General features: G+C 51.6%; 1 protein-coding gene across 1 annotated transcript in view; it reads left to right on the top strand.

Moving 5' to 3' along the window:
• Positions 1–24,910, top strand: part of ADCY5 (adenylate cyclase 5) — a 159,182-nt gene that overhangs the window by 2,866 nt on the left and 131,406 nt on the right. The window lies entirely within an intron of this gene.

Here is a 24,910-nt window from a genome sequence, read left to right as displayed (position 1 = left end):
GAAGAAAGGGTAACCCTGCCAGTTGCCTGAGACTGGGGGTTTGAAAGCTGGAAATATACCTGAAATTGAGGGAAGACTGACAAATGACACTTTCTTTTGTGAAACTGCCCACAAGCTGCCTAAAGCAAAAGTGGGAAGCAACCTTTGTGGGTGGTGACAGTCCTCTTCTGGCCTGAGCAGAAAGCTAGTGTCATATGTCAGGACCCCTTCATGTGGGTGCTCCTGGTTATTACTTGTGGCAGGGGCTTTTTATCACTCCTGGGATGAGTTAGGTGAGCCTCGAATGATGGGGTCAGGAGGAAATAAAACTTCTGCCTGGTTAACTGGTGATTCCTCTGAAGACTTATGAGAGGAAGGCATGCTTGCCATGGTGACCTTGATGAGACTGGCTCTTCTGACATGCACACCTTCTCCCCTTAGCAGTGCCCTTGTCTGTGGCGCCGTGGGCCTCGGCCACTGGCCCCTGCTCAGCCTACTTGCTTGTGCTGCAGCTTGGCTGTGAGAGTCAAACGGGCCCTTGCTGCAGTCTAGTCTCTTGACCGTAGATCCTACTGCACCCCCTACCTCTCTCTGGGCATCTGCTTCCTCTACAGAACTTCTTAACTAACTGAATTCTGGTCATTGCCTCCCCACTTTTAGTGCCTTTTCTCGGACTTCAGTCCTATTGAGGACTGCGTGTTTCTTGAGGGGCTCTCCTATACCCCCTGGCTTTCTCAAAATAGTGCCAGTGTGGGCTTCATGGTGCTGGGCTCTAGGTGTACCCCCACAGCACTCTGTGACTGGGAAGGAGGAGATCTGCAGCCCCTCTGGGCCCTAGGTTCCTTGTCTAGCAAATGAGAGGATAATGCTTGCCCCTTCCAGTTCTACCCACTCTGTGCCAAGCCTCACCTCTGCAAGGAGCCCTCCTTCCATTCCAGCCATGCCAGCCTCTCCCTCTTCTGCATGGCCAGCAACAGAGTCAGAGCCACAGGGTGGGGCACTTACTTATTCTCAAGTGCCCCTGGTTTTACTCCCCATCCAGTGTAAGCCCCTTGGATGCGAAATTCCTGAGGTGTATGTGTTTTTCCTTCTCTACCATCTCTGCCTTATCTAGCACTGTATAGAATATATAGGGATTTCATAATTGCTTAACTGGTTATATTCCAATGAGTGAAGTAATTGGGGTTGTTGATGCTAAAGAAGTTTTTCTGATCTGGGATCAGAAGGAAAAAAAATCTTTAGAGATCATCTTTAAACTTAAGAGAAAAACCTATTGAGAGCTGATTTTTAAAAAGTTAACTACTATTGTTAGTGCTTATAAAGGCTCCAAGTGTTTTGAGCTGGGGGCACAAGTGAGCATATGAGTATTTTATCTTTGAGGGTTGTTCCTGGCTTGAATGGGAGGCAGGTTGTTTGGGTGGGTATGGCTTTTCTGCAGAAAGACAGGCATAGCATCCACATGGAGCATCATTCAGAGTATTTACTGAAACCAGAGTTGAGACTCAGTGCCTGATTACAGCCCTAGACAATCCGAGGTGAGTGATTTTAGGAGACTGGAGTCAGATCCCAGGATGGCTGTGCTGGACCTGGGGTGTCCATCTCCTTCTTAGCATGAAGATGCCGCTGCACCAGCAGAGTTGGCTGATTGACTTCCCCATCTAGTTCCTCAGCCCAGTCTTTCTCCCTTCTTTCCCCAGCTCCACACCTCCCCACTCATGCTTCTTTTATCCAGTTGTGGTCTTCAGACCTTCCCCTGTCTGTAGGCTCTTGCATATATTTGCACTTAACTTCTTGTGACCTGCTGTGCTGAGTAAAGCAGAGCTCGTTAGAAATGGTCCATGATAATCAGAATGCAAGCATTCTTTCTAGTTAACTTAAGACAAAACTATCCTTTTTTGGTTTGTATTTCATTTGCCTTTCTAATTATGTCTGATATAAACTTTGTGCTTCTTGAGCAAATCTTATTGGATGGTGGGAAATATTAGTGAGACAATCAAGCATTACCCTCTGCCCTACGTTACCCCAGAGTGGCAGGTGTTGGAGAATGGCCTCCTTTAGGTGCCTTGTTCTTATCTTTAATGAAGATACACATCCAGGTAAATGGGCCAGCAATGTGTGCTTTTTAATATTGGGGCTTTGGGAATTTGCCTCCGTGACCTTGGACACAGAGTAGGCCCTCAGGAATCTGTTGGCATTTTTTCAGTTCTCATGAGAGACTGGTCCCCTTGCCAGCTGCCCCACAGCTCAGATCTTCAACATCAGTATCTGATCTCAGTATTTTATTCTTTCCCTGTCCCTCTTCTGTCTTGGGCTCTGTGCTTCGCTTCAGTTAGAAGGGAGAAACATTTAGTATCTTACCTGATGCCTCCTGATGGTTTTTACTCAAGAGGAAACTGAGAGGCAAGGTGGGGCAGCCCTTTCAGGGGGATGATATTTCTTCCTTTTGCTGTACCCCCTGCTCCAGCTCTTCCCCTGGTATTCACCCCCACCCTGCTCTTTTTCTCTCGCTTCCTTTCACTTTCCTCCTCCTCCAGTCCCCTGTTGCTCTCCTCTCCTCTGCCTGCCTGCTTTTCTGCTTCCCCGTCTCTTACTCCCTGTTTTGCAGCCTCTCAGCCTCGCCTTCTGTGCTCGTCTCACTGTCGTCTCCTTGGTGGGATACAGTAGGAGCGTCATGGGTTGTTTTTTTTTCTTTCCTTCTTAGCCTGTTAGAAGTCCCTCTGCTACACCCATACCATAAATAACACTCAAGCATCTGCCAAACACATTCCTCACTTGTGTTAATAGGCTGCAATGATGCCGGAGCCTGTTGCCATGGCAACCTCATTTTTGTTTGACTGTTTCCCACTCTGGTACATAAAGCCTCTGCATGCACTCACACACAAACAAGTATGCTCACACAACTATTACATATGCTTAGCTATTAGAGATTATTTTGGAGAAAACATCTTTGAGTCTTATGGGGATGGACAGTCATTTGGCAAAGGAGATGAGTGTCTCTGCTTGTCCAGTGTTACTAGGAAGTGATAATGGATGGAAGAGTGCTTTGAAAAGTAGAGAGTTCTGTTCAGATGTGGGGTATTATTAGTCTGCAGCAGCATTAAACCCACCTGATACAGTTTCTGAAAAGAAGATTCTGACCCTGTGTGGGTCCCTGTGAGCCTGGGAGAGCTGTCAGAGGTTGCGCTTGTGGTGTGGGCTGACCCATCCCTACCCAACCTGTCTTCAGCTCCTTCCTTGCTTCCCTCTGTCCCTTTTGAAGAAACTCAGTGATTTTCTGCATTTCCTCCTTTGTGCCTGTTTGAACCCACAACTGTCACCAGTTGTTCCAGTAATCAGAATGGCAGTTGCGCTACGTGGGTGATGTTCTGTGACCATGAGCACATGTGAGTGTCCGTACTTGGGCTGGATGGGGGTGGGGAAGCAGACCAAGAAATGATTACTGTGGCTGAAGGGTGGGTGTCTGTCTGTCATGTGGGCAAGCTCTAGTATGTATGTGCATGTGTGTGCATGTGCGTGAACATTTGTGTGCACGTGTGTGTTTGTGTGTGTGTATCTGTTGTGTGTGCTGGCCTGGGTTATGGAGGTGGGCTGAGGGAAACCTTTGTGTTGACTTTGAAAGGAAATCATCACAGCTCTGTCCTGTTTATTCTTTGTTCGTGGCTGACTTCCTGTGGCTGTTTGCATTTCTGATTCTGGGCCTTGATCGACCTTCTCACCTTGACCTCTGGCTCCCCAGGGAAGTACCCTGGATGCACGTGCCCCTACTTTCCATAATGAACCTGGGGGCTAGACTTGAGTGGTCAGTTCCCCTGCCCCCAAGGAGTTTCACCCTTCCCTTTCAAAAGCCCTAGTTGCCCACTCACTCAGCCATCTGGTGAGCCCTGTGGTGAGCTGCCACCTCGCTCTGGAACTTGGCCCAGAGGCCTGTGTGGTGGGTCACCATGTCTGCCCTATGTGCCCTGCTGACTGCCGCTGCCTCCCTGCTTGCTGGGTGGTGTGGAGAAGGACACACACTTTCAGCATGACACCAGGGGTCGTCTACCCCTGTTACTTTCCCCATCACCCACATTTCAGGACAGGAGAGATCTGGCCATAGGGAACCCCAGCAGCAACAGTAGGCTGAGGTGGGGGTGCTGGCTCTGAGTTTGTAGCCAGGGAGGGTCTGCTTGTTTTGCCTCAGTGCTAATTGTATTTGCTAATTGTTTTTGATTATGTGGCCTCCTTATCTCTGCAATGGGAAGGGGGTGCTTGGAGCGGGGCAGAAGCCTCAGGGTGGGGGTCAAGCAAGGCTTCTAGATAGGAGGTCGTCTAGGCATATCTAGACAGGGGTGTCTCGATGCCTGTGGGGAGGACTTCAGGAATGGCAGAGGCCTGGCCAAGGAGCAGAACAGTCAGCTGCTGTACTTTGGGAATGTTGACTGTTAATAATTCTATCTAAGTTTTAATCTGGAGCAAGAGCATGAGGTCTGTGTGCTGTGGAGCACAGAACAGTGTGCTCATGTCTGTCTATAAAGAGGACACAGACGACGTATTAAACCCCAGCACCAAAACCTGCCCAGCCTCACAGAAGAGTTTTGAAAATCAGTGTAAAAGGCCTGGACAGAAGCTGTCCTGTGCAGACAGGTCCTGGCCACGGTCACCGTATTAGAGGGTGCAGGGCTGTGGAGCACCACTCGGGCCCAGTCAGGGGAGGGGTGTGTGTTGGGGGAGGGAGGTGAGAGCCTCTCTGCAAGTGTACGGCCTCTTGCCGGATGACTTTCAGTCATGGCGGCCTGCTTGGCACCTCTGTTAACTTTATTTATCTTGTGGTAGATCTGGCCAGTGGTCATTTACTTCCCGGGAGCATCCTCTGTGTTGGGAATGGAAACAGTTTTCTCTCGGAGTCCCATGTGACTGTGGCCCAGAAATTCTCTGGGTGCAGTTACATAAGTTACACTTGAGCATATCCTTCTTTCCTCCATGCCTATCAGGTGGGGGGAGCTTGCTAGAGGAAGGCAGGTCAGTGCTGATTTTCTCTCCCAAACACAAAACTCCATGAAGATAATTGGAAAGCTCTACTCCCCCCACTCCCCTCCCACCCACCTCTTTTCTCCAGGTAACATTCAAATCCAGGACAGGGAAGAACTCTCTTTCAACGTCATGAACAAAATCTGAGAGTTTCTAGTTAATAGACCATGAGCTTCATGGGAAGCAGCATTTTTGGTCTAGCTGTTGGAAAAGGCCAGCAGGGTCTTGGTTAGGCTTGTGGGCATATCTGGTTGACAGGAAGACTGAGGCCGCATCTGAGATTCTATGTTTGATTCTAGAATTTAGAGGAGGGTACTAGTTTGGTCATGGGATTGGAAACCTTGACTTCTAAGAGAATATTTGAAAGAGTGGGAGATGTTTAGCTGGGAGGACAGCAGACTGTAGCAAGGTAAGAAAGTAGAAACATGGGCAAAGTGTTATTTATTGCTGGGATCCCTGTTATCAGATGTTAGAAGTGGGACTGAACTTATTTTTGGTTGCTCCCAAAGGCAGAGTTGGGGTAAATGGGTAAAAACAGTAGACAGATTTCAGCTTCAGGTGTGTGCGTGCTAAATTGCTTCAGTCATATGTGATTCTTTGGGACTCTTGACTATAGCCCACCAGACTCCACTGTGCATGACATTCTCCAGGCAAGAATACTGAAGTGGGTTACCATTTCCTTCTCCAGGTAGAAGATACTTTCCAGCCTTTGGGGTTGTAGCCATTACACCAAAAGCCCTCTGGGGTAGCCAGCTGTGTCAGTGGAGGTGTTCAAGGGGAGACTGGACTGAGGAAATGAAAGACTCTGCTTCCGAAGGTCTGGGGTGGGTCCCAGGAAGGGATCTATATTTTCTGCCAGCTTGGATCTAGTTTTCAAAGCTCTCTAGCTGATCTTGATGACCAATTCTTAGGTTTGGGATCGTTGGCCAAGATAACCATTTAATTCATATCCAACCCTTGAATTTTATGGTTTCGTGTCTTGCTACAGCATGAATGCCTGCTGAATCTTTTGGGATGTCCGTCGTCATGCCTAACTTGGTCTCTGTTTAAAAGTCACAAAATCACTGCAGACTTGCAGGTCCAGAAGGGATGGTACAGAATGTGGAAAGTGAGATCAGGGGTAAGCAAGAGGTCAGGAACTAGGAGATGGTTTGAAGGAGGAACAGTAGGATGTCAGGCAAGGAAGAGGAGATTGGAGCTGTGAGTGTGGGGAGGGGAAGAGCTTGGAAGTGGGGGCAGGGATGCTGTTGGGAACAATGGGATATAGTCACAAGAAGAGGGGGGTAAACAAGCAAACACTGGGAGACAGTAGTGGCTTTATTCTTTGGGCCTGCCTCATGTGTCAGCCTGGACACTCTTCCCCCCACCACATACACACACACACACTTCTTGCTCTGGGAGGGTTATCGGCTCTTGCTTCTGGGCTTTGAGGCTTCCTGATCTCACACTGGGTGGCCTCCTCTTCCGTCTCCTTAGGGGCTTCCTGGGGCTTGTCTCACAGGTTGCCACAGTCCCACTTGGCTCTTGGAAGGGGTCCTGAGGGACCTCGGTACATGACACGTAGTAGGTGTTCAGTGAGGGTTTGAATGAATGAATGAACGGGTGGTGGGGTGGGTGGATGGCTGCACGCAGACTCTCGGCTGTTCTGAAGTGCTAGACCAACACCTCCACAGAAGGAAGCGATGCGGCTCGGCTCGGAGCCTATTTTGGTGGATTGTTATCCTAAACTCCAAGCAGGGCTTCCAGAGTACCTCCTGCTGCAATTTAGAACGTGTGTCTTCTTGGAAACAGAGAGCTGTTGCCTGGCAGTGCCGGTACTATATCCCTTCACGGATTTGAAAACCATTATTAAGTCATTCTTTCAGCCTTCTCCCCATTCATTCAGACAACAACCATTTATTAGGTGCCTACTGTGTACCAGGCGCTGTGCTAGGCCACAAGGGTCCAAAGATGACTCAGCCCGAGCCCCAGCCCCTAGCACTGCCTTTAGCCCAGACGCTCCCACTAACTGTCCTTTGGAGGGATTTTGCTCAGTGTTTCACGTACACACATTCAGTCCTGTGTCAGGTAAGTTTAGGAAATACTGGCTTGATCAGAATTCTTTATTGTAGAACTTTAAAGCTTTTCATATGTTAATATGCCATAGAATTTGCCAAGAGGGGGTTTTTGCATGAAGCCATTATCAGACATATTTGACCCTGGAGCCAGTTTTTGAAGGAGCAAAGCGGAGGCATTAGTGTCTGTTGGAACTCACTTTGGGACACACTGCTTCAGGGGCTGGGAGGATCTCAGCGTCCAGCCCCCTGCCTCAGGGATAGGCCTAGGCAAGGTCATCTAGATGTGGGCGTTGTTTGGGGGCTCTTCTACCTCAAAAAGGAGACCGAGCAGCCTGCATTAGAAGTCTCATTCTCTGTCTGCATCCAAAATTCTTTATAAAGTAAAATGATGGGACTGGAAGGGACCAGGGATATGCCTCCTTTATCTAGTTTCAGTTTCCTTTAAGGGTTTTCTGTTGTCATTAGACGTTGGAGCCTGTTGGGCTCTGTATTATGACCTTTGGTTGGGGAGCTGGTCCATTCGCTGAGGGCCTGGCTGCCTACAAGAAAGTAATGATGGGCTGTTCAGAGCATCCTGGGGCCAAACAGAGTTCCCCAGTTTGCTTTGTTTCCTACTATCTAAAAGGAGGAAGACTTTATAGAATGTCGATTAAAAACAATGACTATATATTGAGTTTTTATTGCGAGCTTGGCACTAAACTAATCCCTTACCTCACTTAGTATTAACCCTAAGAGAAAGACATTCTTATCCCTATTTCAGGGCTGCAGAATATAGGATAAGAGAAGGTAAGTAACTTTCCCAAGGTCACTCAGTGAGCAAGCACAGCAGATGGTTCGGCGCCTGCCCATATTCCCTGGGCATGTACCTTTCACTCTTGCCAGCCAGACTGCCAGCTGTCAGCACCTGAGGGCTTTCTCTGGCCCTGAGCCTCTCTGCTTGCTTGTGGGGCAGGTCAGAAGTGCTGGGGAAGGAGTGCCCATCCCCAGAGCAGCTCTCAACCAGTGACTCTTGGGCGCTAGTGGATAGATACCCTAGCTCCCTTGACCCAGGTGTGGGGGGAGTATAACTGAGACAAGCCTTCTTGTTGGCCCCCAGGCCTGCAGGATATAGCTCTGGTTGTCCACAGTGATACAGGTTGGAAAATTATTTTTCTTTTTTTTTCCTTCCTTCTTTATTTTCTCCCTCCTTCCCTTCCTTCCATCTTTCCTTTCTCTTTTTCTTCTTCCCCTGTTTTTTTTTTTTTTCATTTCTCCATTCTCTAATATTTTCTGGGGTCACCTCCCAGGTAAACCACTTCTTTCAAACCTTTGCCTGAGGATCCTTTTCTAGGAGAAATCCAAATTGAAAGTGGAGAAACTGAGATTCTAATCCGGTTTGACTTGAACACTAGGGAGGGGAGTGATCACTTTACTGGGGCAAAAATGCATCAGGTACAGGGACTTCTCTGGTGGTTCAGTGGCTAAGACGCTGTGCTCCCAATGCAGGGTACCTGGGTTCGATCCCTGGTCAGGGAGCTAGATCCCATATGCCACAGCTAAGGGTTTGCATGCCACAGCTTGAAAAAAAAAAAAAACCACGATTCCACATGCTACAACTAAGACCCAGTACAGCCAACTAAATAGATAAATATTTTTAAAAATGCATCAAGGACAGAACTCTGTGGCAAACTCAGAACCCTGGCCCCTCCCTCCTGTCTGATGACGTATGTTTGTCATCAGTACAGTTGTTTCTAGACTAGTGGGATGATGTGAAAAAGTGTATTTTTTGTCTTGTTTTATATATATATATATATTTGTTTTGAATTTCTGCTTCTTAAAAATGTATGGGTTTCTGTCCCCTAGACAATGGCTCGAATATCAGCCAAAAGACTCAACTACTTTGACCTTTGATTAGCATTTTGTAGATGACAAAGGACTTTAGCATGTGTGATCTTGCTTGCTTCCCACTACTGCCCTGAGGAGGTGATGAGTTAAGAAGGCGCAGACATTGGCTTAGGGGCCCAGGAGAATGCCCTGGCTGGGTGTTCCTGAGTCGCCTTACTCTCGCCCAGTCCATTCCTTCTCTAAACTGAGGAGAAGTTCCTGACTGACAGAATCTGTTGCTGGGTGCCCAGACAAGGTAATGCATGTGAGAGCTCTCATAATTACAGACCTGTGCTGCTGATATTGTGTTGAAGAGGAGGAAGTAGGGGTTGAGAGAGGTTGAGTGACCTCATTCCGGTCACACAGCCAGTTAGTTAGCTTAGGAGCTGCTGCACAAATACAGATCCCTGACTCCAAATCCAGTGCTCTTTGCGCATATGAACCCAGCCTGAGTCCACCCCATAGTACCTAAAGAGGCTGTAGAAGGCACAGCTGCTCTCAAGCAGTTGTCTTGGGTGGTTGTGGAACACGTGGTTTCTCATTTGTGATGCCTCCTTCCCATGGGGTGTCTGGCTCAGACAGGCATTAAATCATTTGTCACTTCCGGAGCCTGCAGCGATGCTGCGAGAGGGGACGGCGTGAAAGTGTTCAGGGGACAACTGGAATCAGATGTTTACCTGTGAAGGGCCCCTGAGTGGTCTTCAGGATGGGTCAGGAGGGATGCAGACCTGAAGAGGGGTCGGACACAATGCCGGGTAGCTGAGGTCTGGGTGTCAGGCTCCTTCATATCCAGGCTTCTGGTGGCATAGGTGGAACAGAGGCAGGAAGGGCGAGGTGGCTGGGTACACATCAGCATCACTTCTCGGAGGTCAAATCTGGGATCTTTCTGTAGAGGCGCATCTAGTGCGTAGAGCAGTTTAGCGTTTACTCTAGGATGTCTTTAGAGCCCAGCTCACCCAAACCACCATCATCCTAACAAGTACCCCAGATATCCTGCTTCAAAGCCACTGCTGTCGTTTGTCACTCTTCTCAAGAAAAGTAAAGGAAAATGAAACTGCTGCCCAAGTGCCATTCTTTTGCTAAGTGGATTTTCAAGATTTTATTTTCGCATTTTCTTTTGGGGATGAGTGTGGTGATTTGGGCTTCCCTGGTGGCTCAGATGGTAAAGAGTCTTCCGGCAGTGTGGGAGACCTGGATTAGATCCCTTGGTTGGGAAGATCCGCTGGAGAAGGGGGCAACAACCCACTCCAGTATTCTTGCCTGGAGGACTTCATGTGTCCCACTGTTTTTTGACTCCATGGACGGTAGCCCACCAGGCTCCGTTGCCTGTGGGATTTCCCGGGCAATACTGGAGTGGGTTGCCGTTTTCCTTTGCTGTTTGTTTGTTCACTTAACAGGCCCAAGCCCCCAATCTTCCTCTGGCCAAGTCCCTTTTCCTGTAACCATTTCACCACGCTGCCTGAGAGGGACCTGGCCATCCTCTGACAGGCTCCCAAAGGGTAGCAACAGCTCAGAAGCGCCTTGGTCCTGACACCCGAGTGAAGGAGGCAGTCAAGGGAGAGTGATTGTCACTGAATCCTGGGTGAGCAGGGTAGGCTTGTACCCCTTGCTGCTGAGGAAGGAGCCCTGCCTCTGCAACATCTGACACTCTGCATTTAACATCAGAGTCACTCTGAAACACCCTCTTCTTTTCCTCTGGAGCACTCATACTGGCTTATAATTTTATTTCAGTAGGTTTATCTATCTGTCTTTCAACTTGTCAGTCAGCTCTTTGAGGACAGGGGCCTCGTCTGTTTTAACACTCAGATATTTACTGAATGTTCCTGACTCTCTCACCCCCGCTGCCCAGCACTGTGGGAAGCAGGTGGCTCGTTCCCATTTGCATGTTCCATAGGGAATGCTGACTCTTGACAGCCAGGGCTCCCTCCCTTGACCAAGGTGAGCTTGTCCCCTGCTGGCACGGGGCTCTGAGCCTGGGAGTGTGATCTTAGGAAACACTGCTTTCCATCTTTGTCCTCCTTCTTATGAGTTCCCTGCTGGTCTGTCTGGTAATGTCAGGAAGGTTCCCTGTTGTCTGCTTTTGCTTCTCCCTCTCATCCTCCGTCCCCTTTCTTCTTCTCCTTTTTCTTCTGGTATCTTTTTTCCTTCTCCTGAGTCCTCCCACTTCCCTCTTTCCAGCTGTAAGACGTGGGAAAGACCTGAGAGACTCTCCAGGAGGCAAGCTCAACTATAAGGACAGTAAATATGAGCATGGCTAACTACACAAATTCCAAACAGTATTCTTCATGCTGTTCCAAGCAACCCCACGAAAGAGCAGTTCTCACAGTGTGTTATAAACTTCCTTATAGTTGATTGCCCTGTATCACAGTGCAGGTGGCAGCTCTATTTTCACCTCGAACGCTCAGCACTGAGACATCAACTTTCGGGGTGGGTTAACCTCCAGTCACCCAACAGAACTTGAGGCGCGGGGGGAGGTGAAGGCGTGTCTAGGAGTTCTTATATAACCCTGGTACCCAGGCTATCTGCAGTGGGCCTGGACATCAGCATTTTGGGATGCTCCTGCTGATTCTGACGTGCACCACAGATGGGAACTACTGCCCTGAGCCTCCCTGCATCAGCAGAGGGCTCATGGGCATGACACTGAGTCTGATTTATGGCTGTTTCGAAAGGAGAGTTGTTTATATCGAAAGGGGTTTGTTGTGGTGATTCAGTAAAGAGCGATGACTACTAAAAATTATTGCAGGTGTGTAATAGGGAAAGAAAACTTGGTTGGTGGTTGGTGTATAAAATCTTATCAGGCCAGGCTGTGGCTCAGTATATTTATGTTCCTCTTATCACCAGCAATTAGCCCCAAACGTGGCTCGGTAAGTGGCTTAGCACAGTGTTGTAATAACTGCAAGGATAGTTTAGAAAATGACTGTTGCACCATGTGCTCCACGGAGCCATCTTGGCAGAGAGGCACATCTCACTCAAGGTTCCTGATGGCCAGAGGGCTACACGCAAAGGCCTACTGATCACCGTTAACTCTTCTCTTCTCTCTTTCTTATGTGGTGTTTCCTTTCAGAATTGGAGAAGGAAATGGCAACCCACTGCAGTATGCTTGCCTTGGAAATCCCATAACAGAGGAGCTTGGTGGGCTACAATCCAGGGGGTCAAAAGGGTCAGATACAACAGTGGGAGAAATTGTACGTAGGTCTTAGTGAGTCTCCCTCCAACTGGAATGTAAACTAGAGCAGTATCTGTTGTAGATGTCTGATACAGAATGAATGAATTTGCACAGAGTTAAACAGCAGGCAAATGGCATTGTGAGTCCAGCACAATTACTTTTTTCTTTGACCCTTAAGCTCATGAAATGTGCAAGGAATTATTATATAGTCAGAGACTCCCCGTCTGCAGGTATTGTCATCAACATGCATGGCAAAGAGTAAAGAAAGTTGATGGAGAGACGGGGCTTCCCCCCTGGAAAGGATTTCCTTCCTGCGGACTTTAAAGCTACTTCTTTCCTAGCACCTTTGGCTAGGAATGTACAAGGATCCTGCTCTAGCCCTTATGCTCTGGGAGGACCTAGAGACACACATGAAACCAGGGTCCATCTGAGGACCGGGAGGATTGAAGAGCCCCACATGTGTGGGCTGAGGCCTGGGAAGCGTCCCTATCCTAGGACAGGGAGACATCCTCAGGTTAAATCCTCCGCGAATGGCCACATGTGGATTACGACATGGTTGATTTCGGAAAGGGGTTATCTGGGGAGAGTTAATTTTGGATTTTGCTTTACATTTATTTTTAAAGTGGAATATTTCTCCAGCATTGGTGACAATGGCCTAGAAAAGCCAGTTAGTCACCACATCTGACATCTTCCCCGTGTCGAGTGTCTGCTGCCCCTGCTTCTTTCCCACCTGACGACTGTGGGGCTGACTTACATCCTCTCCCTCAGAGGAGCTTTCACTGGCAAAGGATCTATAAGGAAGCACTGCTGGACCTAACCGCGGTCATCCTCTACTCTGTCCTGCGTGTCAGGAGCGGGCCCTGGTGCTGCTCTTTGCCTCTCCTCACAGGGGGCGATGGCATCCAGGCCTTTCCCTGCCTCATATAGGTCTGTGAGACTGGTCCAGTCTGCATTCTCCAGCGGTTTTTCCCTTCTTTCACTCTGTACAATCTGCTAGCAGTAAAAGGAAAATCACCCGAAGCCTGGATTTAAAGAACAGAGCTAGTTTCTCTTAAGGGAATGGACAGCGAGACAAGCCCCACCCCATTTCCCTGAGTGTCATCTGTGGTTCCGCTGTGGAGCAGGAGGAGGGTCTCAGGGCAGCCGCTGGAGCCTCTGTGCCGTAAGGGGTGCGAGGAGTGTGGGGGGAGAAGGGAGGAGACACCGGAGAGGTGCTGAGACGTAGGGAGAAGGGCCAAGGTTGGCCCTGAAATGATGTGCGAGGCACTCCCCACTGGATCTTCACAGCCCTAGTTGTAACTGATCTAAGAGGGTCGGGAGGGAGCAGGCAGTGGCTGTGGGCAGGTGAGCTCAGAGGACCTGCTGCAGTTGAGTGTGGTGTGGAGCAGGGCCTCCTCTTCCCCAGTGAAGGTGCCGAGGCTCAGAGCCTTGGGTTTCAGAAGCCCAGAAGCCACCTGGCTGGCCACACCCGGGTGTCATATGCTTCCCTGACTTCTCCTGCTTGTTCCAGCCCCCTGGTGCAGCACTGCCCTTCCAGGGAGTGAGTATCAGATGGTCTTGGAGGTACCTCCCTCCGTGTTTGTGTGACCCCTGACCTCTCCAGGTCCCTAGAGTGGAAAGCCTGGGGGAGCTGTCTGACTGGTCGGTGGGAGTAGATGCGGCCAGGTGCCTGGGCTTCTGCTCTGAGGAAGGGAGGGCTTTATGATCAACCTCCACCCAGGGCTGGGGAGAGGCCGAGCACAGGGACTCCTTGGGGAGGGGGCACTCTTCCTTCCTCCTTTGCTCCCAGGGACTGCTCTGGATTTGAAGGTGTCCTGATAGCCTGGTCGAGGGTGCGCTGTCCTTTGGGAACAGCGTTTCTGTTTCTTTTCCATTCACCCGCCTTTGCTGCTGTCCTGATCAACTCCTGGGACCCTGGGCATGGAGAGGAATGAGGGAGCTTTGTCCTTCCCCTGGGGGCATGTTCAGTCTGTTGGAAATTTTCCCTTTCTGAGACGCTCAACTTAAAGATAGGACAACATTACTAATTCCTCCCGCATATCGTGCACTTACTGTGTGCCAGGCAGCGCTGAGCCCTGTAACTCATTTGACCCTCGTAATCTCCCTTTAGATGGATTTTAAAAAAGAGAATATTTTATAGCTGAGGAAATTGAGGCCCAGAGAAGGTTAGTGGCTCAAGTGAGGTTGTATGTTTGGAGAGTGGTACAGCAGGCTCCAGAGCCCATGCTCTCAGCCAGGACATCGGCAGCTCTCACACTAGTGTGTGCAGGAATTCCCCACAAAGTCAATTTAAAAAGCTTCTGGGCCCCTTGTCAAGAGAGCCTGATGCAGCAAGTCTAAGGTGAACCCCCAGAATCTGCATCTCAAGTCAGCACCCTAAAAGCTGAGCCTGGTGCCCTGGAAACACAGTTCCACCCCAGAGTGCCTCCCCCAGTGGAGAAAGGATTCAGCTTACAGGGTCTCCCTTCCCCGAAATGATAAGGGCTGGTGACAGGGAGATATCTGGCTCCCACAGAAACAGAGGTTTCTGGGTCGACTTCCCCAGGATGTAGCTGGGAAAGGCAGAGTGAGGCAGTTAGACTGAGGTAAGGAGGGGCCTTTTTGCTGGGCCTGTGCTGGTCTCAGGGGGCAGAGGTGAGGGGACTCTAACCCAGAGGATGAGAGCTGAGAAGTGGTCCAGGAGCTGAGCGTATGTCAACTGCCAGAGACAGGAGCAGTTTACAGAGGGATTCTCAGGTGACTGCAAGGCCGCCGGCTGTGACTCTGTAGGCACGGAGGTATTGACCAGGAGACATCTGCCTCTGCCTTAGTTTCCTCATCTGGGCCACACAGATCAGACATTCCCTGAAGGTCCTTACAGTGAGTATACTAACAGGCATGTGTGCGTGATAAGTCACTTCAGTCGTGTCCAACTCTGCCATGCTGTGGACAGGCTCCCCTCTCCATGGGATTCTCCAGGCAAGAATGCTGGAGTGGGTTGCCATGCCCTCCTCCAGGGGATTTTCCCAACCCAAGGATCAAACCCGAGTCTCTGTCATTGGCAGGCAGATTCTTTACCACTAGCCCCACCTGGGAAGTCCTATTAATAGGGGCACTGGGGCCAGAAAAGAAAGACTTTCACTCCAGAGGTTTGGTTGGGGAATGCAACGGTGACAAAGATGATACAACCCTGGGGGGACTGAGTCACAGCCAGAGGGTGTGTGGCCCCCATGGGTCCTGGTCCTCTGATTGTCCTGGTCAGTGTCCCTCCAGTTCCTTGAACTCAACAAAACCCCAGAGAAAATCATCTTCCCTAAATTAACATATAAAATAAATGGACTTTATTTTTATCACATCAGTTCTGTCTCTGCCTAGGTACTGGTGTTAGATGTTTGTGGGACTGAGTTGTTTAACAGATGTCTACCGTGTATTTGGCGCTGGGAAACGAGGATGAGTGAGCTGCAGACTGTGCCCGCAGGGGCAGAGCCTGTGCACTGTGCCTCCTCTCTGCCCGACTCTGTCCTAAGTGCTTTGTGTTTGCTCTGTTAACTCATTTAATCCCCACAACAGCCCCAGGAGGTGAGCGCTGCCGTGGTCACCCCCATTTTGCAGATGAGGACACTGAGACTGACATGTTAGATAACTGGCCCAAGCGCGCACAATGAACTGGGCAGCCTGGCTCCAAGTCCGGGCTCTGACCTCCCAAGTGCAGTGACAGATGGACACTCACACCTGCTGGGAGCCGCATGATGCCTGCAGTTTTCTCAGCAGAGACAAAGCGTGCAGCCTATAGCAGGCAGGGAAAGAGGTATGTGGCAAAGGTAGGTTGGACTAGGTTGGGAAGCCTATAGATTTCTGGACCAAGGCAGTTGTGTTTTTTGAGACAGTGGGCATCTCTAGTTTTTATGCAAGACAGTGAGTGGACATAGCCCCATCTGTATTGGGAAAGGTGGCTCTAGTGTGTGGAGCTGGAGGGAGCAGGCTGCAGGGGGAGGGAAAGGCGGTGCTGAGTGCAGAAGCTGCTGCCCCTGTCTAGGGAGGCTGGGGAGGCCGGGGAGGGGTGGGGGGGGGGGGGGGGTGGGGCTGAGGGTCAGGGCCTTCAACAGAAGGGGAGGGTCACAGGGAGTACCGGGCGTTTTCCTATTGATTTCTCCTTGCCTTGGTTATCAGTGATGCCAAACCCACTCCCTTCTGCTCCCTAATAGACCAGCTCCCCAGCCTCTGGGAACCAGATAGCATCTCTTTCCCAGGGGACCTGGGGTGGATCCTGAGGGCTCCCTTTCTTATCTTTTCTTGGGATTTAAATATCCCATGTCAGGGACTTCCCTGGTGGTCCAGTGACAAAGACTCTGCACTCCCAGTGGAAAGGGCCCAGGTTCGATCCCGGGTCAGAGAACTGGATCACACACGCTGCAACTGAGAATTCACAGGCCACAAGTGAGAGTTTGCATGCTGCAACTACAAATCCCACATGCCGTGACAAAGATCAAAGGTCCCGTGTGCTGCAGTTAAAACCTGGGGCAGCCAAATAAATAAGTAAACATCTCGAGTCAGCCTTCTCTCCTTAAATTCCCAGGACTCTGCCTTTATCTAGGTGTTAAGCACCCAAACATTTGACCTCTTAGCTCCTCCTCCCTCTAGAACGCCAGAATCCTCACCCCAAGCAGCTCCTGATGCCCAGAGATCACAAGTCTCTGAGCACTTCGTCCCTCTCTGGGCCTCTGGGACCCTGGCCACCCTGACCCACAGTAGAGCTCCTTGTGCACCTGCAGGCCCAAGATACCAGCCTTGGACACAGTGTCCTTCCAGGGACCACTTGACAAGATGCATATTTACGGAGGACCTTGTTCATTGCTTGTCCTCTCCCCTTCCCCTTTTAGAATGTCAGCTTCCCCAGGCAGGGACTCCTCGTGCTCATGGCTGTGTTCCCTGTGCCTACATGGTTCAAATCCCGGCTCCTCCATGTCCCAACTGTTTCTTCTTGGCAGGCTCATTGCCTTTTCTAAGCCTCAGTGTATTCCACAGAATGGGATAGAATGAGAATTGCCGCCCCTGAGTTTTGCACCAAACATTCTGTGTGATGATGTATGCAAAGCCCTTAGCACAGGGACTGCCAAGAGACACATCCTCATAAATGACCTGGGATCTGTCCTGGCTGCGCACAAGCTTTTAAATTCCCACACATTATAGGAGAGCCTAGTGTTTCTTTTGAAGTCCTTTGTGTTTGGACTGTAGTAAACAGGGTAGGAGAAAATTGTGTTACCAAAGTGCCCAGAGAAGGCTGAGTGGAAGAAGGACTAGGTCTTGGGTCATGGGTTTTCCCTGCGCCCTGCCCCATCCTTATTCTGGGTGCTGGCCACAAAGAGACCAGCATAGACCCTCCACAAGTGAGGCATCCTTGAGCACTGACTGGGACCAGCCTGGGAGCTGGAGCCAGGGCTTTCCTGAGGGAGTATGAATTGGGAGTGGGGAGGGGGCAGTGGGCTGAACCAGGTCTCCCTGAATTTGAGGGAGAGCTTCCCAGGTGGCGCTAGTGGTAAAGAGCCCACCTCCCAGTGCAGGAGACATAGGAGACGTGAGTGCAATTCCCGGATCAGGAAGGTCGCCTGGAGAAGGGCATGGCAACCCACTCCAGTTTTCTTGCCTGGAGAATCTCATGAATAGAGGAGCCTGGTGGGTTACAGCCCACGGGGGTCACAAAGAGTCAGACACGACTGAGTGACTAGCACGCACGCACACACATGGCTGAGGGGGACTGCAGGGATGTGACCAGCATCCTATCTAGAGAGGCCAGTAAATAAGCTTGAGGATGATTCTGGAAGGGTTAGAACCACTAGCAAAGAGAGTGGGCAAACATCTGCTTCTCCCAGATGTGCTTCCTTCTGTAACTTAGTAAGACATGCACACCTGCCCCAGAAGACAAAAGTACCCATGGGCCACCAGAGGCCTCAGGGGGGAGAACACTCAGAGCCTGAGAGAAATCCGTTGAGACGCTGGAGGGATCTGGCCAAGGTCAAGTGACAACCAGGACATCGAGTCCAATCCCTCGCCCCCAAGTGAGTGTCTAGGTGGGGCAGGGCCCATGCCCGGGCTGAGAGTACATGATGATGTCCAGTACTTCCCCCAGCTGGTTGGACCTTTGGGACTGCACCAGGGCTGGCCAGCTGGGTGGACTGTTGGAGGACGGCTGGGCAGCAGCCTGCCGGCTTCCTGCTGGTCTATAACCTTGTGTGCCCCTGCCTGGGCCCCTTCCCTCCAGGGCTGTTACCCTCACACTGAGCAAGGGGGCCTCTGTGCCTGGGCTTCACTTAGGATGCGTAGGGAGGGGCTATGCCAGAGCCAGAAACCACAGCAGCCCCGGACCCTGGCTAATGGAGGCGGTCTTGAAATGGACGTTTTTTCTTTTTGGCTAAATTAACATTTGGCATTTCAGGGTGCTGGCCCCACGCCCGGCCACTCTGGCCTTCTGCCTGTCAGCTCCTTTGAGGCTATTTTTGCCATTCACTTATTTATTAACTATTATTGCTCCCCAGGACAGATGGGTGTGCATGCTTGCACACACACACAAACGCACGCCCTCTCTCTCTCACACACACAAACACACACACACTGGAAAAACCATTGTGCACCCACCAGGCTGAGCATGAGAGGCAAAAGGGGGAAATGATGGTCTGCCTGAGTCAGGGTGGAGGAAGGACTGTGGGGTGATGGGAACCAGTGGCCTCCCCACACTCGTCACTCCCCAGAAACACCTCCACTCCCAAAGCATCTCTGTTCCTGTTCTCTCACCCACAGGGGTGTTCAGCCCTGGGAAGGGGCCATGTGTGTGAGAATGCTATGGGTCCTGCCTGAGCTGTCTTTCCAGAGAAACCAGCAGGAAGACCTGGGAGATCTAAGGGTCCCTTGCTAGGGTGCAGGAGGGCCCGGCTTCCTTCCTACAGAAGGCCTGCTCCTCTGCCCTGTCCCAACAAACCCTCACCTTCCAGAGGAGGAGAACTTGGCTTCTGCCTTCAGAGAGCTCCCAGCCTGCTGGGGGACAAGCCTGGGTTCTGGTCGTCAGATGAACAGGGCCGGCTGAGAGCATGGAGCATCAGGAGGAACAGGTCCCACCTGAGGGGCAGTGTGCACTTGGCCCTGACCATTGTTCTCTCCCTCTGAGAGCAGGTTGTTAGCAGAGCAGGTGCCGGCCCTGCCGGACACACAGACCTGCGTGCGGGGCACTGTGTGTGAAGGGTGAGCAGTGTGAGACGATCCCCACATTCACATCCAGGCTCCGTGCTTCAGGGCAGCTCTCCTGCTCTGAGGTTGGAGCCCCAGCTGTGCTCCTGGGACCCCCCAGAACCAGCATGGCACCAATGGGAGAAGAGAATGAGCAGCAGGGACCCTCCTGCTTCCGGAGGCTGCCTGGGGCCTCTCCCAGACTCGGTTTGCACCTGTAAGAATTGGGGACGCTGCTTCTGCCACCTCCAAGGCAGGGAGCAAGGGGCTCAGGGGCTGGAGTGGTGGCGACCAGGCCTGAGTCCCAGCATGGCTCCCTCTTTCTCCCACTCGGCTGGCCAACCCCACCCTACCCGCCTTAGGGCGTGTGCCATCTACTTTCCGCATCCCCTCAGGAAGACACCACACTCCTGGGACTAGAGTCTTACTGCACAGGGACCACCAACTTCCGGGCTATGCTCCGTGGAGCTTTTCTGCTGTGGGACTCAATGCCAGCCCTTTCCAGACTCAGGGAGCTCCTTGTGGGCAGGAGGGCCCTTCCATCAGACTGAGAGTGAGGGCAGGGGCTGCATTTCCTCCATTGAGGCTAGGAGCCCCTGAGGACAAGGACCACGTCTCCCTCTTCAGACTGAGAGCTCCCTGAGGGCAGAGACTGAGTCTGTCCCCACCAGACTGGGAGCTCCCCAAGGGCAGAAGATGCTACCACCTCCTTCAGACTGGCAGCTCCCTGAGGATGGGAGCAGGACCCAGTTGGTCCTGGGTGCCTGGAAAGCTTGAAAAGAGGGTAGAATGCTGGGGGCCACAAGGCTGTAGCTGGGGACGTGGAAGATGAGAAACTTCCCAACTCCTACGGGAAGTCTGAACCAAGAAGTCCATCTCCTTAATCAGGAGCCTCCCTTTACTTCCCCTTCTCTCCAGGGGTGGGGTAGGGATGGGTTTTATAGCTGGGGTGGTGGGGTGGGCAGGATTTCACAAGCCCAAGAGCCAGTTGAGCACTAAAGGTTTGTGCTAATAAGCTCATGGAGTGAGTCCAGGTGGCAGGTGAGGGTGTGGGACAGGTGGGCACTCAGGGAGGGCTGGGCTGGGGCCCCTGGTGGTCTCAAGACTAAGTGTCCTGTTGAGCTGTTGCCTCATGTGACCTGCTCCTGAGCCAAGGGCCAGTGCAGCCCTGGTAACTGGCCTGTCCCCTCCCTCTGAGGTGCAGGGAAGTGTCATCTCCTGTCTTCGAGATCAGCGCTGATGTTTCTCCCTGGGAGGCATGGTTGGGGAGTCCTGTCTGGTCTGTGCATCCAGATTGTGCTGGCCCCTGACAGACTGTGATGTATCTGTCCTTCTCCGCTACTTGAGAGGGACCGTCTCATTAATTGGTATGTTCACCTCTCTCCCGAACTCAACCCTTGGACTCTCCTGGAGTGCGATGACTTCTCAGGGTTCCCAGCAGACCGAGGAGGGGGACCAAGCCTACTGTTGGTGGGCCCCACCTGGAAGCCATTGTCACGAGGTCTGGAAGGAGGTGGGCCCTCCTGGGTAGCTCTGCCACCGACCTGTGTACCGTTAGCCTGGATGAGTGACCACAGCTCTCTGACCCTCAGTGTCTCCATGTGACCACCTGAGGCTGTTGCTCTCCACGGCACAGCGCTGGACACTAATCTGTATAAAACACCCTGCCCTTCCCCACTCCCCCTGGAAATCCCACAGACAGACTGGGAGAGGAGATGAGTCACTGAGATGTCTAGCTCCTCCAGCCACCGTGCTGCCCTGACGTTTCCATGGTCTTCGTACTTTAACTTCTGGCCGCTTTAACTACTCATCTTAATCGAGGCTCAGCTCTGGTGCCACTTTGCTGAGAGAAGTTAGAGTATGGCCGTATTAGGAGCTGAACAAAACCCTTCGAGGGCCCCTTTCTGCCAGGGAGGAAGCTGGCAGTCCCAAGCCTTCGTGGTTTTCTGCTTCCCAGGAAAGACTACAGTAATATGAGCTAATGTCTGTGCTGTCCCCGGAATAGCCAGGGAAGAAACCCGGAGTAATATGATTAGTACAACAGTAATAATAACAGCAACAACATCGATGAGCACACGCAGTTACAGAGAAGGCTGAGACTTGAAGACCTGGCTCCAGGCCAGGGCTGTGGTGAGTGTTCCATGGATGGTGTACCAGGATGTGTACCAGGATGCTTGAAGGCAGCAGATTTCAGGTTTTCATGCTCAACTCTCTTGCCCATAAGAAGCCTTCTGGACAAACCATTCAGTCCCTTCCACTACAGCACAGTGTGGTCTTGTGCCCTTCTAGGGGACAGATGGTGAGGTCCCAGAAAGGGAGGCTCTGGGGTGTGTGTGTGTGTGTGTGTGTGTACCAAGAACACCCCTCATTCTGCTTCTGTGGCCTCATGACCATGACTCACATGCGCACAGTCAGGCTTCCCTGGCCGGAGAAGACCTGTCCCCAGCAGGTGATGCCGGCTCCCGAGGCAGCAGCCAGCACCAGGACCCTCTGAGGCGCACCTTGGCAGCTCTCCCCTGCTTGCTGTCTCCAGAGAGTGGGCTGTGCTCATCATCTAGGGGAACAGGCAGGCATTATGTGTGTCTGCTGGCACGGCATGGGGATCCAGCGATGGGAAAGATGCTGGCCTTGTCCGCTGGGAGCTTGTCATTTATGCAGGGCAGAGGGGCGGGTGGGTGTCTAAGACAAGCATGGAATAGCTCTTAATCCAGGGGAATAAAGCAAAGAGCATGAAGAAGTGCACACTGAGAGTCGAGGTGGGGGGCTGGAGAGGAGGGGAACCTCAGCACAGGCAGTTAGGATGTCCTGTCCCATGGGTCGGGGGAACCGCAGGGTGGGGGCACTTCACGGAGCCTCTGAGGCCCCAGCATTGCTGGCGGAGGCAGTGAGGAGGCACAGGCCTGGGAGCTGGAGGGACAGGTGTGTCTGGTATAGAATCCTCCCAGTGACCCACGTGCAGGGTCCTGGGTCAGGTGGGAGGTGGGGCCTCACAGGCTGGCTCAAGGCATGTCAAATGTAGCTGTCAGAGGTGGTGGGGTTGTGGGCACAGGTGCGTGGTTAGTTCACACTTTAGAAAGGGGGTGGACAGGGAGAGTACGTGGGGTGGGGAGCATGTAGCTGGGGGCGCCCTGGAAAGGGGTAAAGCAGGTCTGAGAGACTGTGATGAGGCCTGAGGTGAGGGAGCAGAGTGGAAGAAGAAAGAAGGGGTGAAGGGAAAACTTCTTTCTTGGAAGACTGACAGGATTCGGCAAGTGAGGAAGTGGTGGTGTGGAGAATGAGGCAGGGTAAGGGAAGGGTGTCGTCATTCAATGAGAAGTGGATGGGTGCTGCCCCCCTGGCCTTGGGCATATGGAAGAAGATGTCTGTGCCATCTGCCTATGCCTGGGGTCAGCACTGGGCCCTCTGGTGCCATGGTGGGCAGGTCTCTGGGGAATCACTGTGGGGCAAGGGGGATGGAGGGAGCGTAGCCAAGCAGTGAGGTGGGATCTTGGATGAACAGATGCCACTGGCCTTTGCAGAAAAGAGTGACCAGCGTGGGTCCTGGCTCCTGGGGCCCTGGGTGCTTGTAACTCAGACCTGCCAGTGGGCCCAGTGACCAGGGCTCCCCAGGAAATGGGCCCACTCTGATTCCTGAGCGTGGCTATCTCCTTGCTCACCAAAGAGTTGGTGGCCATGGCTAATCCAGGGTTTTACTGTGCTGGAGGACTGCTCTGCAACTTCCTCCAGCGTGTTTCAGGCACCTCGAGTCATCTTACCCCACAAGTCTCCATCTGTATCATTTTTCTGAGCTTTGCTTCATGGAATTCTAGGTGGAAAGAACTTTCACAATCATCTCCAATGCTCTCATTTTCAGTGGAACAGAGGCCCAGAGAGATGAGGTGACCACCCAAGGTCACAGGGCTAGTCCATGGCTGATTTTGCTGTTGTTGTTTAGTCAGTCAGTTGTGTCCAACTCTTTGTGATCCCATGGACTATAAGCTATCAGGCTCCTCTGTCCATGAGATTCCCCAAGCAAGAATACTGGAGTGGGTTGCATTCCCTTCTCCAGGGGATCTTAATGACTGAAGGATTGAACCCAAATCTCCTGCATTGCAGGCAGATTCTTTACCACCGAGCCACCAGGGAAACCCATGGATGATTTAGATGCATATAAATTGTTTGGGATTTAGACTTGCCTTCTGACTTGAGGTACTGTCCTCTTTCCCATATCGCCTCTTTTATTTATAGATTTCTGGCCTCTTCCAAGTCAGGAGACACATGTTCATCTCTAGCACTCGGCAAAGTGGACACTTAACAAAGATTTGTTGCCCGAATGAGAGAAGGACAGTGCTTAGTAGTGCAGTAGTGTTAGTTGCTCAGTTGGTCCGACTCTGTGTCCCCATGGACTGTAGCCCGCCAGGCTCCTCTGGCCATGGGATTCTCCAGGCAAGAATACTGGAATGGGTTGCCATTTCCTTCTCCAGGGGATCTTCCCAACCCAGGGATTAAACCTGGGTCTCCTGCCTGCATTGCAGGCAGAGTTTTTACTGTCTGAGCTACAGGGAAGTCTAAGTGCATATATTTGTTCATTTAAGGGGTGGCAGGGGCAAGGGCTTAAGGAAGTGTCCTCTCTGGGGACCTAGCTGTCCAGGGCCTGTGAGGGAGGAGGGCTCACTGGTTCTGATTGGCTTGGCCATCAAGCAGTGGTTTCTTTCACTACCCAGAGGGGAGCCTGATAACAGGACTGAGGAAGAGAGGGTTACGTTGTTACAACTGTTTTCTTCCCTGGCAAGGCAGACCCATTGCAGCCTTTTCATGCCTCCTGGCCCAGATTGTGCATGGTGGGCTGAGGAGGGAGGAGGGAACCTGTGCCTTTGGAAATGCTAGGCAACCAAGGGCACTTGAGCCAGACAGGTATGCATGGGTCACATGGAACCACTGTGTGCTTTTAGGGTTCATGTCTCGGAGGGAAAGTCAGTTTGGGCTGCCCTAACAAAATGCCACAGACTTGGTTTAAACAAGGCATCTATTTTCTCACAGTTCTAGAGGCTGGAAGTCCAAGATCAAGGTGCCAGCAGATTTGGTTTCTGGTGAGAACAGTTTTCCTGGCTTGCAGATGGCTGCCTTGCTGCTGGGTTCTCACATGGCCATCCGTTTATGTATGAGTTTGGAGCAGGAGAGACCTCACATGTCTCTTCCTCTAGCTATAAGAGCACCAGCCCTACTGGATGAGGGCCCTATCTTTATGACCTCATTTAATATTAGATACTGCCCTTTAAGACCCCATCTCCAAGTACAGTCACACTGTGTGGTGGGGGGGACCCGTCAATTTGGGGGAACCTAATTCAGTCCATAACAGAGAGGGTTTGCATCTTCCTCAGCGTCAGGATGCCCCGTCTGTGGGTGTGAAAGCCCTGATTGGTAAGAAATTTACTCAAATCTCAAAGTCTCTACAAGTTTCTGTGAGAGTAGTCACGTACTGCCATTCACCTCAGATGAGGGGGCAGAGTCCGAGAGCCCCTCGTCCTTAGAGCTCCCTCCCCTCCTTCCCAAACAGATCGGGGTCAGGGAGGGCCCTTGGGAGGCTGGCTTCTCTGTAGGGAAGCCTGGTGTCTTCCCCAGCCCACCTGGAAAGAAGGCCCCGATGATAAAAGTTCTAGAG

The sequence above is a fragment of the Ovis aries genome, chromosome 1 (assembly GCF_016772045.2).
Source record: "Ovis aries strain OAR_USU_Benz2616 breed Rambouillet chromosome 1, ARS-UI_Ramb_v3.0, whole genome shotgun sequence".
In the NCBI taxonomy this organism is placed as follows: domain Eukaryota; kingdom Metazoa; phylum Chordata; class Mammalia; order Artiodactyla; family Bovidae; genus Ovis; species Ovis aries.
This window is presented reverse-complemented; position numbering and strand designations above follow the sequence as displayed.